The sequence below is a fragment of the Typopeltis vanoorti genome, chromosome 16 (assembly GCF_054136105.1).
Source record: "Typopeltis vanoorti isolate ZY-2024b chromosome 16, IOZ_Tvanoo_1.0, whole genome shotgun sequence".
Classification (NCBI taxonomy): Eukaryota; Metazoa; Arthropoda; class Arachnida; order Uropygi; family Thelyphonidae; genus Typopeltis; species Typopeltis vanoorti.
In genome coordinates, this window is record NC_143564.1 from 45,576,794 (window position 1) to 45,595,378 (window position 18,585).

General features: G+C 36.7%; 1 protein-coding gene across 1 annotated transcript in view; it reads right to left on the reverse strand.

Moving 5' to 3' along the window:
- LOC150097992 (START domain-containing protein 10-like) overlaps positions 1–18,585 on the reverse strand; it is a 148,753-nt gene that overhangs the window by 50,681 nt on the left and 79,487 nt on the right. The gene's annotated exons all lie outside the window — the stretch shown is intronic.

Genomic DNA, 18,585 nt, shown 5'->3' on the forward strand with positions numbered 1-18,585 from the left:
TATTAATATGAAGAATATTAGACAGAAATGAAACTAAAATGTTTCTAAATTTAATAAAGAGCTAATATATTTCAAACTTTGTTTCCGAAGATGATAATTTTTTCCCAAAAAATATTTGGAAAGAGTCATTCAAATTTCCTTCCTTCAAATATACAGTAAAGCAAACTGTTTATTAACTTACACAATATGATTTTATATCAATACTAGAAAAACCAAGTTCCAATGATAATCATAAAACCAATATCTCCTTTATCATATAATATGACAGGGCAATATGATTATTACAGCTATAAAATTCACTATATCTTATTTAATAAGAGTTTATAGTGAATAAGTGCAATTATGCACTTAAATGGAATTTGTTTCTAATGTTTTTTCCAGCATTTCCAGATGACTTTTTCTTGGGTAGAGAAGGTAGAGGTATGGGTGGAGGGGAGGGGTAGTGTTTCAAATGTTTAATCTTTGTCTTATACTGCCAGAAGAGATGAGATGATCTTATTTTGTTTATTCTAATTTGAGAAGCAAGTTTTAATAGGAAGAAAACTTTTTTCCTTCCTGCACTAACTGTTTTGTAATGCCATTGGAGCAAAACATTATTTGGAGGAAAGTTTGTTTTACACGTACCTAAAAAAAACTGGAATCTCATATAAAACAGCACAAAAGTTCACTGTATATCAAAATAACAGAATTTTTTTTATACAACTCCATTTATTTCTTCTGGAATTGAATTTTATGATTATTTCAAGCTACAGATGTGAGTATAATTTGCCTAGTGTATGTGTTTATCAACTGCTTTTTGTTTTTATTATGATCATAGGACTTCCACAGAGTTAAGAATCTCATTGTAGGAGGTCTAATCTAGGTCTAACAAAGCACATCATATGGACTTAAGGTCATTGTTTTCTGCACACACACTTTACTAGCTTCACAATACATTCCATGCACCCGCCACTCCCCATGCAAAAAACTATTTCTCACTTCCTTATCCAAATGTCTACGAATGGCCACTTGTCCTTGATACTTCCCATTATTCTAATGTTTCGAAAATCACTCCAGTGGTTTTGACATCTTAACAACATATGTCTTAATCACTTCCTCCCTCCTCTTCCTATCTACTGAACCTCTATAGCTCAGTAGGTGTCAACCATGTCCTTTGGTTGGAAAAACCTAAGTTCAAATCCTGTCTAGAACTTTCATCATCTGAAGATCAGTTAGCCAGTCTCACATGGAAGTGGCAAGGTTTCTCACCCCCCCCTTCCCCCCAACAAAACAGGCAAACCAGCCAGAAGAACAACACTACTTATAAAATATAATACACTGGCCTCATAGTCTTAGTGCTTCAGCCATAATTCCAGCCAATTAACAACCAAATCTTCCTTTCAATTAAATTCTACAGCATACATCTCCTCAATCTATTTCACAACCAACATTCCAAAGTTCACTTTGAAATGTTTGGCATGAAGACACACTGAAGACATGCATTCCATTTCATGTTTTCTTCATTATCAGCCTTGGTATTATCCAATCCCTCATTTAATGCACCTTCGATGAGTGCATTTTCAATTGGTGCTTCATTTTTTTTTTTTTTTTTTTCCTTTACCCAAATTCGATTAGTGAACCTCTGCAATTCGAATAGTGCACCTATATATACATCTTAAAAATAAATGTTACAGATTTTAAAAATTTTTTATCTATAAATTACTTGCCATAGTTACCAATTTAAAACATTTTACAAAGTTATTTTTTAATGGCATACTACACTATTTCCATGTACACTATATTCCAAACTTATCACCAAAATTTATGTTGTCTGCTAATTACATAGCATTTTGATTATCATATCTCGAGCCTCCTTTGCAATCATTTTCCTTACTTTTTTTTTTATTTTAAAGTATTTTCCCAACCTTTCATCATGAGTAAAAAAATTAGTGAGCAAAAAAGTGGAGGCGTGAAAATGATTTGAAAAGTAATCTCTTTTGAAGAACTTGAAATAATAAAGAAAAATAAACAAGGCGAGTCCAGAGCAAAGATAGGAGAAGAACACAAAATGGGTGAATCAACTGTAAGAGCAATTTTAAGCAAATCATTCACGCAGACCACTCAAAATCAAAGAATTATAATGATTGAATTAGAGAGACTTCTTTCTACATGGGTGAAAGATTGTAACCAAAAACAGATCCCACTAAGCATTGACCTTATTAAATCAAAAACATTAAGTCTCTTTGCAACCTTGAAAGAAAGAAGAATTACATGCTAGTGCTGGGTGATTTGAGCGTTTCAAAAAAGGAATATATAATGTTCTAATCACAAGTGAAGCTGCAAGTGCAGATAAGGATGTGGCTCTCAATTATCCAAAGATTTTGAAGAAAATTATAGAAGAATGGGGGCTATTGTGACCAACAAATATTTAATGTCAATGAAACCGGCCTTTTTTTTGGAAGTGAATGCCTTCCAAAACTTTTCTGGCCAAATCAGAGAAATCCCAGCCTGGTTATAAAGTCGCAAAGTTCGAATGAAATTACTGCTAGCAATATGCAAGCCATTTTGGAAGCACATTCTTCCACATTGTACAAATGATTTTAGAGGTTTTTCAAATGAATCCAAGTTAATTAAATCTCCTTCTGAGAAATTGAGCGATTCCGACCTGCGAAATTTAGATGCACAGCAGAAGATCCTGAAGAATATGAAGAAAATTTAATCATTGACAAGCCCAAAGAGATTTCACAGAAACAATTAAAAATATTTTTCACACAATTGAAGTTTTTAAGCAGCAATGCTTAGAGGCTGACACTAATGAAGAGAGAAGCAGTAAGCTTTGCAGAAGTAGTAGAAGAGGCAATAGGACCGTACCATCAGGTGTATGAAAAAAAGAAACAGAATGTCCAAACTACATTAGCTCAATTCTTTGTTAAGAATTAGAATAATAAATTTATATTCTGAATATGTTTTATTGTCTTTCAGCTTCATGGTTTTCCTTTAACTAGGCTCTGAGATATACCCTAATTCTTTTATAAAAAAAAAATTAAGGGTCAAAAAAAGAGATTTGAGGAAAGAATTCTACTTTTTTCCATATCGAGGGATTGCTGCATTTATTTGTTGATTGAAATCCATTAGAATAGAGTAATCTATTGAATATTTTTTGTAATCTTAGCAATGCATCCCTTGAACTTCAACTCCCTCTTAACCATTAATGTCAGGATCTCTTGTCTCTTAGACCTCATACACCAACAACAGAATATATAGCCTTCTATCTCTGAATCCCAAAGTTTAAAGCTTTACATTAAGTCATATTAGAGTAGTATCCTCACTCATTTACTAACTTTCAAGTCCATTCAAAACCTCCTACAGTGCAACAATTTCTAATAACTCTCCTTAGTTTCAGATCAGCTGCAAGCTGCATATCCACTAAAATTCATGCACAGCACATCATCATCAAAAAATAAACAGTAACAATTCATGCAGAATATCACTTGGTACTTTCCTTGATACTGCTATCAAGGATACCATAATAAACAATTTTTTGACATCTTGGTATCTAATTATGCTCAACTTTGGATACAAGCTATGGAAATGTTTGGAGAAACTCAAATGGTTGCTCATATTTCCAGGGTGTTTGAATGGATCTGGCATGGAAGGCTACTTGCCAAGTTTTATCTTATGGTCTTTTCTGTTCTCCATGACTGGATCACCAGTTTCCTCTAGTCAGTCATTTATTGTCTGTTGTGGTACATAGTTTCCTTTCATCAGATTTCTTGACACTAGAGTGCTCCAGGACTATGTGATTTCACCTACATCTTTCTACACAATGATTTTCACTAATTAACCTCAAATCCTATTCATAATTTCAACAATAGTAGTAGTAGTAGTACATAATCCACTCATCATCTTCATTTGAAAAATTGTATAGTACTCAACTATTTAAAATTCCATATCTTTCTTACCAATGTCTAAAATACTAATCTCTTTACCATTTTCAAGTGGGATGAAGAGAATCCAGTGAATTGCATTACTACCAAAACAAAATCAGCCTTATTTCTTGGAAGAATGATCTTACATTATTCACCTTTATTTTGATAATATTCAGATCTAACCAAAAAACAACTTTCTCTTCTTGGTTTGATTATCACATCTTGCATATATCCCATTACAAACACATAACACCATCAACTCAGAATCTTTTTTTAAAAAAATACATCTCAACTGTATAATTTGACACTTCATAAATCCTAAATCTGCTAGTGCTATAAGCACTAGCAAAGACTTCCACATCTCATTCAGGTCATCCCATACTGCAGAAAGTCGAACTTCATGGATAAGAAGGCACAGAGTTTGGGGGGGGGGGTTCAGATTTGGAGAGTGGTTCATACAGCAGATAAATGTTAGTGAATGGGGGCAAAGGAAACCTTACACCAGAGGAGGTCAAAAGCAGACAATTCTAAACGGGACATTCTGACAAGTATTGCATACAGAGGAGTTAGGAATTGGTTATTCATAACATAGTATAAACAACACTAGAAGAAGAAACAATAATTTACTGAGCTTGCTAATATTTTGCTGGGTTTCTAACCAGCATCATCAAAGCACAACTGTGGTGACACACATCACTCAATTAGACTGTTGTGGAAACAATTCAAATTGTAACTAAAAAGGAGCTGATGTCCTAACAAGGTATCCTCTAAGGAAGAGTTGTAGCAGTTAGTTTGGAGAAGTATGTGCTATTGTGGCTTAAAATGACACTCTTACCATATTTGATTGCTCTTTGGCAAATAAAAACAGCCATACTTGTTGAGGTTAGGGGGAGCGGTTCATAGCCAACATCCAGAAATTCACTTCATCATAGAAAAAGAAACTAACAGCTGTGTCCCCTTCCTAGATATACTAGTGACATGACTACCAAATGGTTCATTATCCTTCTTTGCTTATATAAAACCTTCATATAGAGGAAGGCACTTACATAAGCAAACATACTATTACCCACCCCAACAGTATGGCATCATGAAAACACAGCCAGGGCTATTTATTCTAATGAGAGAGCTCTGGAAACTGAACTCTGGTATCCTCACAACACTTTTTTTAGCCTCTGATTACAGCCTCCCATAAAATAAAATACTACATGTCCCACCATCCCCCCTATAAACAAGAAGATAACAACCAAACTATTCCCAAAGTATATTACCATGTTCAAGGTACACATATATAGGGAAAGATAGCTAGTTCTTCACAAATATAATTTCCATACTGCCTTCAAACCACCACACATTAGATAGTTACTTTTATTCATTTTCCTAAGGATCAACTTCATCCTCCTGTACATCATGGATTGTATTAAGTTCCCTGTGTGCTTGCAGCTTGACTTATTTGACAAGCAGATTTGTCTGCATTTGCCTTGGAATAGAAGAACAGCATCTGTGATCATCTATATAGCAAGTCAGGACTGGCACAACATACTCTGGATATTCCTTCACACAACATTAAATGGAAAAAGAAAACTTTGCTGCACAGAAGTTGTTAAAGGCGTGAGAGACTAATTTTAGAACTGATATCAGCTGTGAAGCACTCCCTTACCTTCAACAATATGGCTGTATTAATTTGCCAAAAATCTGGGAGAGAGTCATTCTAAGACAATAGCACAAACTTTTGCAAATTAACTTCTCCGTTATCTAATCCCTAGAAAGCAATTTGTTAAGAGATTAGTTCCTTTTCAGTTACAATTTGAATTGTTTCCACCACAGTCTGAGTACTGTCACCACAGTAATAATTTGTGCTCTGATGATGCTGGTATAATCAGAGCTATATTTTTCTATATAGTTATTTACATTTATTATTATTACTAATATAGCAAAATATTAATAAGTTCAATAAACTAATTATGGTATCTTCTTCTGGTGTTGTTTATACCATAGGATACTGTTATGAATCTGAACAAGCAATGTCAGATCTCACAAAAGTGAAGGTGTCACTCTTCACAAAAGGAATCATGCAGTATGTAACTTGGACAATGAAGGTTATGGTTGTAATTCTATCAAGAGTTGTGAAGGGATGTTATTTATGTTCGTGTTTATGCAGGGGATATTGGTAAAATGATTGTGAAAGTGATTTTTTTTTTTTTTTTCCCCTGTAAGGATTCTGGCATATTTTTTATAGTGTGTCTGCATTGACATCTTTTTATTATTGTTTTTTTGTAAGAAATTTTCAAAATTTATTTTATTTAATGTCACTGTCATTATCTGTATATGTTTCATTTCTGATTAAGAGTTAGGTGAAGGATAGAGTAGGATCATGAAGTTAAAAGAGATATACTCTTAGACATAACATCCATAACAGAAAGCAAGGTTGCTTTCTGTTATGGATGTTGCCATACACTCTGGGGAGGCACTGTCACGGCATTCCAATAAGCAGATATTTCCTCTAACTGGGAAGATATCCTTTTGCAGTGGGTATGCTCACTTTCCACTGCAAAATGAGACTTTTTTAGCTGGAGAAAATGGCAACTTGGTAGCAGACATCATTTTCTTTTTATTTTCACCAATAAAGAAATTATTACAACAGAATACCAAGCAGCTGACACCCATTCTGCAAGTTTTGATGCAGGTACTCTCTTTATCTTATCAGAAAGTGTGAAGGGAAGATTAGAAGATAACAACTAAGACTTTTATTGCTTTGTCAAATGACGCTTAAATGATTTGTTGACTAAAATGGGTTGACTAAAAGGAGTTGTAATTGGGTAGTTATGACATCAGGAATAACAATAAATCATGACACTTATTAGCACATTCTTTAACTTCTCAGATAAATACCCACTAAATGCATCCAGAACTGACAGATAAGTTATGTAAAATCCTGGATATCTATTCAGGATGCCTTTTAGCCAATCTCCCACTAGCTCAGCTGTTATCCATCCATTTTTTTTTTATTTTGGACATAATAACATTCTTAGGGAAGCACTCATTTGGGATAATTTTCTGGTTTAAAATTACATACAGGACAACTTTCAGCAACCAGCAGTTATAGCATAATAACACAGCAATATGATTTTTACTGTCCATGCAGTTTATTTATTTATTCATACGGAGTTTCCTCCTTTTTCCTCCCCCATCCCTATTGGGGCAAGTTGAGTCCCCTCATGGGGGTGTTAAGTATTTATGGCTGTAGATCCGTGTGTTCATCCTGCAAGCAGGCCGGTTTGCCTGCTTGCAGGATGAAAAACCCCAGATAAATTGGGGGGGAAAAACCCTGGTATCCATACCCAAGACCAGTTAACTTGGCTATGGCCGAGGAAGATCCTTAAGCTCCTCACGTCGGCAACAGGAATCAAACCTAGGACACTCCTTCCCCAGGCATATGGTTACAAAGTGCACAGCCACTAGGCTAACCGCACAGACTATCCACGCAGTGATATGTGGTAACTTTTTTTTAAAGCAACTGTAATATGTCAATGATTGTAAGACATTAAAATATAAAAAAAAATGTTTAACAGAGTCAAAGAAATACGGTATTTTTATTTAAAATTTAGTACAAGCCATCGAAGAAGCTATACTGACTGGTTCTGAGCAGGCAACTACAAACAAATCTTATGTGGTATTTGAAGTTTCAATCTTTTTACTAACCACAGAGAGGCTTTTAATATCTAAGCTGCTAAATTAATATGGCTTGATTTAGCCTCTTTGGACCTTCTAAGCAACATTTAGAATTTTTACATTTTACATTTAAATCCTCTATTTCTTCCCTGTCCTATTTTTCCTTAGAGCACATAAATGCAATTTTGAATTATTTATTATCTAATCCTTTCTTTTAGGCTTACATGGTAATCCAAATAAATTTTGGAAAATTGTGGAGACAACTATCATGTTTGTTATCTAATCGATCTGGATATAATGGTTGAAATTCAGTCTTTAAAACAGAATTACTAAATGCCAATCAAAATGAGAAGTGCATTAGAAATGGAAGGAATGTAAAATTGTTAAACTTCACAAAGGTGGTGCTAAGGCTACAAATTATAGGCCGATATGTATATCTGGAGTTGTAGTTAAGGTATTGGACAGGTCGATGAGAGATAGAATACAGAAGTGGATTGATAACAGTAGTATTATCTGTGATTTGGAGTTCGAGGTTATATCGTAGTGTGTAGTGCTCGTGCAAGCTCCTGATAAGATAAGTATTATTTTCAGTTATCATTGATAAAATTACTTAATATTGCGTAGTTTTGTTTGCCTTGTGTATTTTAGTGCGTCTATTTGTGTGTTTTTGGTGTGTTATAACTTATTATTTGATAAAACACGTTGCAATAATTATGGCACCTGTACGAAGGAAAATGGCAGCCAGTAATGATGGTTCGCCATCTTTATCAAAGAACGGTAGTATAAAAGAAATGAGTCAGTGTACTAGCTGTGAAATGTACGTTTTGCGGAGTGCGGTCGGAGTGTGGATAGATGATAATAAAGGATTGAATGTGTGTAGAAAATGTTGGGAGAATGAGAATTGAAGTGTATTTCGGATCGTGAGTATGATATTTTTGTCAAACTTCAGAATGAAGAAAATAGCGATATGACAAGAAATGGCAAGGTTGTACATGAGAATTATGAGAGTGTGAATGTAGAAAGTGTCAATGATAGTATTAATGGTTTCTCAGAGAATAAAAAAGATCAGATAGATGCATTGAGTGAGATCGCGTTGTTGAATGGTGCGATAGAAAGGGCAAAACAGCAGCTAGAGTGCATGAACAAAAGTCGAATGAATGAAACCAACCAATAATAAAAGGTAGGACAGGAAAAATAGGCGTATGAATGTGAACATGAACAAAATGAAGGATAGAGTGCTGTATGGAGACTCGTTAGTACGAGGTGTGTTAGTAGAGGATTTGACGAAATCGTACCAACCTGGTGCGACCATAAAGGATGTAACTGAGTCTATTAGAGAGCAAAAGGAAAGGGTGAAAGAAATGATTGTTGTGGCAGGTATGAATGATTTGAAAGCAGATAAAATCGAAATGATAGAAGACCCGAATGAATTGTTTGAGGTAGCAAAAGAAAAGAGTGAGAGAGTTAGAATGATTAGTCTTTTGCCACGGTATGACAGTGAAATGTTTAAAAGGAGGGCCATAATTGCGAATGACTTTATGCATGGGTTATGTATGACGAGTGGTGTGGAATTTGTGGACGTGTGGAGCGAGTTTGATGGGCGAAAGGATCTATATAAGATGGATGGCTTGCATTTGAATGGTTATGGTGTAAGAAGACTTGAGAAAGTGTTGCTGAATGTAGTGGATGTACAAATTCAGGGAAACTAGATTTGTTAAGGGGGGGGGGAGTAGATATACAGTCCTTAGGGAGGCAGTTGAATATAATATGCTAGAGCAAATAAGGACAACAAACCAGAGTGGAATAGTTAATATAAGGCATCAAGGTAGGGTTGGGGCTAATGGGGGGGTCTTAAATTCATGTACACTAATACTAGGAGTATTAGGAACAAGAAGGAAGAGTTTTTGGCCATGGTTGGCACTTCCAGACCACAGGTTATTGGTATTAGTGAAACATGGCTGACTGTAGATGATATAGCTAGTGGGATTGAATGTGCTGGGTATAGTGTGTTCAGGAATGACAGAGAGAATAAAATGGGGGGAGGAGTATTGTTGATGATAGCTGATGAGCTACAGCCAAGGAGAATAGAAGTTTAATTGCAGGATAGAGAAAAGAGCACATTTGAGGCCATTTGGTGTGAGATTGTGGCTAGCAGAACTAAATATACAATTGGGTGCTGCTATAGACCAGGTGATGGAAAAGATGGTGGTGACAGTATGCACAAGCAAATAGAAGAAATGAGTGGAAGGAGGGTGATTATTATGGGAGATTTCAACTATGGTGACATTGATTGGAAGGAGGAGAGGAGACATGGGAGGAAGGAATTGGATTTTATGCGGTTATTAAGGGATAACTATCTGCGAAAGCATGTAATGGAAAATACTAGGGGTCAGAGAGTGCTTGACCTAGTAATTACATCTGAGAATTTGGCTGTAACGAATATGACCACGTTGCCACCAATCGGTGAGAGTGACCATAGGGTCTTGACTTGGGAGGTGGCTAAAGGTGTAGAATTTTCAATTAAGACAGGGTACATGTGGAATTATCGGGCTGGAAAGTATGACAAGCTTAGGAGTTTGATTGGCTCAGTACCATGGCATGTACAACTGCAAGGACTAGAAGTTGATAGTGCATGGGAGATAGTTAAGAAGTGCTTGCATGAAGCAATGGCTGACTGTATACCTAGAGTCCGAATAATAAATCAAGTAGGGGTTAAATGGATGAATAACACCATTAAGCTTGAGCTGCAAAAAAAGAAACAACTATGGAGGGAATTTAAGGAGAAAGGTGACCGGCAGGCACATGAACGGTATAAAGCGCAGGCCAGAAGGGTGACGAGTGTGGTAAGAAAAGCAAAAAAGGATTACGAAAGAACATTGGCCATGCAGGCTAAAGAGAATCCTAAACAGTTTTTTAGATATGTAGCAAGTAAAAGGAAATATGTACATGGCAGAATGATTTTAAAGAATGCCGATGGTAGGGAGGTAACTGAATCGGTCGATATAGTTGAGTTACTGAGTATGCACTTTGCAAGAATATATCATCCAGGTGGTGACATTGCAGAAACGAATGTACCAGTAGAGCATGCGGGAATTGTAGTGAATGAAGTAGAGGTGAGTAGTCTATTGCATAACCTCAATGCCAATACATCTGTGGGATTGGATGGTATACCAGCTCGTGTAGTACGAGAAGCAGCTAAAGAATTGTCAGTACCCTTGACCATTTTGTTTAATTTGAGTCTCTGGTCTGGGTTAGTCCCGAGGGGATGGAAAGAGGGGAAAATAGTTCCACTGCATAAAGGTGGTTCCAAGATTGCTGTTGCAAATTACTGACCGATTAGCATATCAGGAATCATTGTCAAGGTCTTAGAGAAATTAGTCAAGAAAAGAATACAGGATTGGATAGATGAAAATGGGATATTGTATGGGGGACAACATGGTTTTGTGAAGGGTAGATCATGCCTCATAACTTGCTCACGTTTTATAACACAGTGACGGCTGAACTGGATAGGGGTAATGAGTTTACAGTGATACTACTGGACCTTGCCAAGGCCTCTGACAGGATACCACATGGAACCCTAATCAGTAAACTGAAGCAGATGGGGGATAGATATAGGGTTGGTAAGATGGATAGGAGGGTGGTTGAAGGAGAGATACCAGAGAGTGGTTTATTCAGGAGTGGAGTCAAAAAGACGGCTTGTGACTAGTGGTGTGCCGCAGGGCTCTGTTCTTGGACCACTGCTTTTCAATTTGTTCATCAATGATATAGGAAAGGATTTGAGAGGAAGTGTTCACTTGTTTGCTGATGATGCAAAGTTGGGTAGAGCAATTATGAGTGCACAGGATGTCAAAATTTTACAGGATGATTTGGATAGTGTGGAGGACTGGGCTAGGAAAAATGGATGTCAGTTTAATGTGGCAAAGTGTAAGGATATGCACTTTGGGGTGAAAAGAACAGCAGCAGTATATCGCATTGATGGAACCGTACTCCAGGAGATTGATGAGGCCAGGGATTTGGGAGTGTTGGTGGATAGGGAGTTGAAGTTTAGGGGACACATTGCAAAAGTGACTGAAACAGCTCACCAAATCACTTGGCTTCTGAAAAATAATTTAAGATGCAGAGACAAACAAGTTGTTGTTCCTCTGTATCGAGCCTTGATAAGACCCCATCTGGACTACTGTGCCCAGTTATGGGCACCAGGGTTTCTTCGTGATGGGGAGGAAGTGGAGAGGATCCAGAGACCAGTGACCAAGATGATAGCAGGTCTGTGGAATGAACCTTATGAGAATAGGTTGAAGATTTGTGGGTTGCAGAAATTGGACGATAGGCGAAGGAGGGGTGATATGATTGAGACATTCAAATTACTGAAGGGTTTCTATAAGATTGATCCAGAAGATATTTTTGAAAATATGACTGGTGGTGGGAGGACTAGGGGCCATGAATGGAAGCTGGGCAAGAGCGTGGTTGACAAGGGTGTTAGAGCTAGGTTTTTTACTTGGAGAGTAGTGAATGAGTGGAATAAGCTTCCAGAGTCTGTTGTGGGTGCTACGACCGTGAATGAGTTCAAGGCAAGATATGATAGATACTGTGTGAATGTTGAATAGTTGTTCCAGACATGACGTTATTGCCTCCCTCAATGAGTCTGTCGACTCCTTGGAGTTGCCTGGAACAATAATAATAATAATAAAAAACTCTACTGCTTGCTCCCAAGGCCGGCTAACTTGGCTATGGCTAAAGAAGAATCTCAAGTTCCTCAAGTTTCTGATTTTCATTCTCATTTTTTTGACTGTAGTAGCATATGTTCACTGGGTCGGTTTGCCCGCAAGCAGGCAAACCAGCCCCATGAACATATGCTACCACAGTCAAAAATATATATTCCCCCCAGCGGCAGGCTAGGTGACAGGTCGGTTGGGAGTGGTACTAACAAGAAGTTGCATCTAAGTAACATGCAGACCCTGTATAGGAAGCAGGAATAACGCATAGTGAAAGAAGAAGCAGAAGGTATTATATTTGTAATGTTTTTTTTTTTTTTTTTTTTAAGTTTTATCGCATTTCAGCACATCCTAGTAATGAATGTATCTCTCAGATACATGCGACCAAAGCTGCAATTTTTTAGTCCTCGACCTCTGCAGGGTTAATACACAAACCTAAATCATGGATAAATATGCAAAACAATAAAGATTTTGTAACTGAACTCTGGAAGACTGCTGCTAACAACCTCACTACTGGAGGTCACAAACATAATTTGTGAACTTTCCATTGTTTCTATATTAACACCAGACTTCCATGAAGTCAAAAGACTCATTGTAGGAGGGAAATTCATTCCACTCACTATGTAAAAAAACCTGCTTTTCATCTCCTTAATAACACCTTCCTTATTCATTATACATAAATTAGTAGGTTGTCCTACTGCAAAGGCTTTTCTTGATGCTTCAATCTCTGAAGACCAGTCATTCCAAAAAACATCATCCCTCATTTCATTGAGGATCGGTCACTTCCCTTTTTTCACAGAATTTTATCCTTTATTGCTGGAAGTTTTTTCCCTCTTGATTAGACTATAATAAATTTAGTTTAATCCTTTATCCAAGTGTAAGCAAACAAAGTTTGTGCCTTAAGTATCTTCAGGACTGAGGCAACTCATGGTGAAGCTGGACTAAGCTCTCATCACCTGTCTTAGTATCTCCCATAATGAAAAGCACATCTCCTTGTGGACATATATAATGCTATGCATTAAGGGAAGGGCCACTACTCAGACTGGTTTCGACCTTTATTGAATTCTTGTCAGCAGGAGCCAGACCCAGAGGTGACTTCTCCATTACTTCCACCTTAGTATCACCACCTCTGGTCTGGCTCCCACTGACGAGACCTCAATAAAGGTCGAAGCCAGTCTGGGTAGTCCCTTCCCTTAATGCAGAGCATTATGCAGGTCCACAAGATCTGCTTTGCATTATGGGAGATACTAAGACAAGTGATGAGAGCTTAGTCCACCTTTACTACAAGTTGCCTCAGTCCTGAAGATACTTCAGGTGCAAACTTTGTTTGCTTACACTTGGATAAAGGATTAAACTAAATTTATTATAGTCTAACCAAGTGGGAAAAAACTTCCAACATTTTTTTCTAAATCCAGAGTAATTTAGTAATAAGGTGAGACACCTTTTGGCAACTCGTATAGGTAAATTTGACTTCTCCATTACTTCCACCTTAGTATCACCACCTCTGGCTCCCACTGACGAGACCTCAATAAAGGTCGAAACTGGTCTGGGTAAGGGAAACTGGCCCTTCGCTTAAAGCATAGCATTATACATTCTGCAAGGAGATGTATTTTGCATTATGGGAGATACTAAGACAAGAGATGAGAGCTTAGTCCCCCTTTACCATGAGTTGCCTCAGTCCTGAAGATACTTCAGGTGCAAACTTTGTTTGCTTACACTTGGATAAAGAATCAAACTAAATTTATCCTTTATTGCTGTTTTAAGAAGTAAACTTTCCATTGTTTCTATATTATTAACACCAGACTTCTATGAAATAAAAAAACTCATTGTAGGAAGGAATTTATTCCACTCACTATGCAAAATAACTTGCTTCTTATCTCCCTGATAATATCTCCTTATACAGTTTCCAGGGATGACTCTTGTTCTATTCCCCCCCCCCCCCCCATTCTATAAAAATTTGTTTCATTTCTTCCACATTATCCCAGTGACAACCTCTTACCAATTTATGTCTCAATCATATTCCCTCTCCTCCTTCTACACAAAGCTTTGCAAATTGCATCTCTTTGATCTATTTTCATAATCCACATTCCAAAGACCAGTTACCACCTTAGTCAATCTTCTCTGGACATTTTGTAATATATCCTCATCACATTGTTTCTATATTATATATAAACAAATCTGTGCATGATAATCCACAAGGCCTGACTAGGCCAAGTCTGGTTTTCCCACAATTCAGGCCTCTTCCTATGCATAGTATCTCTCAAACGCCCTAAAACTTCCTGGTACAACTCTTTGTTTACCATCTGACCACGTACAAATACCTAATGGACAATATCTATCCAATCAAAAAACACAACCAACATAGCTTTGATCTTTGACCTACTCATTCATGCTTTTTTTTGGTCGAGGAGACAATTTCCCCACCCACTGTAACAATTGCATCTGGTGTCCAACATCATAGCCATAAACCCATGTCTCATCTCCTTAAGAAGTTATCATTACCATATGATTGGCAAGCAGTTCCTGACTGATTTCAACACAGTTCTCTGATTGTCAGTCAAGAAACGCACCATGAATTTTGCACTGACGTGATGCATCTGAATTTTGACTGAATTTTTCAGTCAAAGTTCGATGGCAAAATCCTATGCTGATGCCTACTTCATCAGCAAAAACTTCTCAGACAGTTAAATGACGATTTCCATGAATCACAGCACAAACTCTCTTGACACGGTTGTAGTCTGTTGATGTGGAAGGTCGTCCAGGCTTGGGATCTTCACCGACTGATGTTCTGCACTTTTTAAAATGCTTAAACCACTCATAGCAGCACTGTGTTCGGCTCATACAGTCTTTCCCATATGCTTGGTTAAGCAACAGAAATGTCTCTGTAAAATTTTTACCAAGTTTGCAGCAAAATTTCACACACCCACTGTTCTTCAAGCTCTTTCACTGTCACTTTGTCAATAATCCAATGAACAGCTTGTGCATGTGCTCACTTCAGCAGATGTAACTTGACGATAATGCCCATAGCAGAACAGAGCAAATGGCAGTTTGTTGTCAAAACCAGTGGGGCTAAATGCATTCAGTAGCTACAGCATGCTCTCTGTGACAGTTTGCATGCTATTTAAAAAGTTAATACTTTAATACCCCTTGTATGTACAGAGAAACAATTTCCAATACAAAAATAATAATAATAAAAGGTGTGTAGCTTTTGTGATACTTTAGTATCACAAAAGCTACACACCTATTATTATTATTATTATTATTATTATTATTTTTTTTTTTACAGTTTAGCAAATATAATAAATTAAAAAATAAGCCCGTTTTTCTTTAAGATAAAGAGATATTGGAAAGGGTCTAGAGGTGATTGACTAAGGTGGTTTCTGGAATTTGAGCATGAAGAAAGATTAAGTAAATAAGATTTGCAGAGTCTACTGGATAGGGGGAAGGGGAAGGATATGATAGACATATAAGTTGGCGAGGAGTTTTTATCAGATTAATGTGGAAGAAGTTTTTCACAAAATGGTGGGAGAGTGGGGAGGAAGGGGGAATCAAGAAGTTATCCCTGGTATCTACGTAAGGGAGGTGTGCAAGGGAGCGAGAGGCAGGATTGGTGGATGATTGGAAATACACTGCCTGAGAGTAAGGTGACTGCAAAGAACATGAATGTATTAATGCATGGTATGATAAGCTGTGTATATGAGGCAGAGGGAACTCCATGATGAGCGACTTCAAAGAGGTCTGATGATGATGATAATAATAATAAAAATTAGTGAATACCTCAATATTCACAAATATTGAGTCAGATGATATAATACTGTATTATCAAAATTGTAATAAATACTGAAGAATTAATACCATACAATGCTGAGAATGGAAACCAAACTTTTGAAATGGAAGAACAGATGTAGGACAACTGCATTCACATACTTACTCTCATTAGCATACTTATATATATGTATGTGTGTGTGTGTGTGTGTGTGTGTGTTAAACACGCCAACACAAAAAAAGAGCTGACTGAAAAACTGCAATAAATTACATCAAGTCTGGTGATGGCTTCCTCATACATGTCAAGATTATTAACAAAGCCAACATCAAACTTAATACAAAAACTAGTGATAAAAACCAAGCTAGCCTTCTGTCATAGCACAGGTCTAGGATAAAATTACAAATAAATACAATAGTGAATTAATAAATTAATACAAAGATAAAAAAACAGAAATAAAAAAATAATAATGAGGCTTACCTAAACGTAAGCAAAGAGCAGCAGTCAAGATATGGTAATTGCAAGAGGCCTGTTATTTCTGAAGAAGAAATAACAGGTGTTTGATAATTTCATGATCCAATTAAATAAAGATAAGCGCTATACTAGCCCCAGAATTTAGGATACCAAGAGTGGAACCTAATGATGCTGAAAAATAAAGAGCAGAGAATCCAAATGAAGAGAAGCTACAAAGGATGGAGAAACAAAAAAGGGGGAAAAAGAGAAAGCCAGATAGGATAGGAAACTTCCTTTTTTTTTTTTTTTTTTTTAGTCTAACAGCAAAATTAAAAAAAAAAAAAAAGGAACTAGAAGTAAATGGAACAGTAATGACCAGTAATAGTGACTGGGGGTTTCTAAATGGGGAAAAACTAGTAGGAAAAGCAATAGGGAGAAAGAAATGGAAAAAATGGAATTAGAGATAAGAAAAAAAAAAATTGTAATTTTATTTGATAAAAGCATTTTTTCACTAGCAGATCTCATTATTATACCTTGTTGTCAAAAACCTAAAGACAAACATTCATTTTGAAGATTACAACCACAAATTCAGACAAATCAGCTTGTTGCAATTTGTAACTGACAATTTCAAGTAGAAAGTGGGTACACATTCATTTTGAATCTCGTGCAAAGGGTTCACATGGTAACACTCAACAGGATAAAAGGCAAAAGGATGTGCTAGGCGAATTGTGTTTTATGGAAAGGAATAAAGTTGTAAACTTGAATGACCTGTAATGTCTCAAAGACATCATCTAGATAATTTCATGAGGGGAAGAATTATTCAAAGGCTGTAGAATTACTAATATTGACAGAGAGTTTGGAATCTCACACAGAGTTTTTAATCTGGCTCAGGGCAGTGTTTCAAACTAATGGAACGTTTGCTAAGAGGTTGCCCTCACTCTACCATGGAGTAGGAAGACAAATTTTTGGTTATAACAGCAAAACATAATCGACGCACCATGGCAGGTCCACTCACCTACCACTTGCCATGCAAAGAACCAGTTCCTCTGCTCACTCTCCTTAGCTTCCATAGATGGTCTTTTATTCTTCACTCTACTCTGGTAACAACCCCCTCATCAACTTATATGTCTCAATTATATATCCTCTGCTATTCACATGGTTCTGCAAATTACATTCCCTTTGCCTTCATATCTCACATTTCATAGACCTGAAATGGACTTAGTAAACCTTCTCTGAACCCTATCTGTCTGTGACTAAATCTGTACACGGCAGTCCATATGCGACAAGATCAATGCCTTATACAAGGAAACCAAATAATCCAGTGTTAAGTATTACAATTTTAGTAATGCAATCTCTGACCTTGATGTCTCTGTCTCCATCACTTCTGGATCTGTCATCTCTTCCACCTCTTTCAAGATTTCTGCATTAACTGTATTCTCTGCTTCAAAATTCTGCATGCCGACCTGGTTGGTAGAGTGGTTAGTGTATATACTCTCCAACCAACAGGCTGTGTGTGTGTAAATTCCATTGTGGGCATGGATGTTTATGAAACCCACAAAAGACTTCTATAAGCCTATAATACACTCATGCCATGGGTGGGCTAAGAACTTTTTTCTTTTTTTTATTAAATTAATTTTATTTATTTATTTTTTGTATACACAGTACTGAAACCCTACTCCAGAGACCAAACATGGAATATTTTTTCAAGCCACTTCAGGCTCCCAATAAGCTAGGGAGTGGTTTTGCACTGAACGACCACCTTCCAGTTTATTGGAGACTTGAAAAAGTTCCATGTTTGGTCTCTAGAGCAAGGTTTCCAGACTATGTAAAAAAAATAAATGAAAAAAATATATATATAAACATTTAAAAAAAATTTTAAAAAATCTTATCTTATCCATGATATAAATATATTATGGATTTATAGAAGTCCTTTCATGGGTGAGAGCCACATAAAAACCTTTACCTACAAAATTTCAAGACTTCACACGTTGCAACATTAAACCGATAGCTCCATTCATTTGTCCACTCACATAGTCTATTGAGATCCTCCTGTAAGGCCACAACATCTACTCTGTTCCTC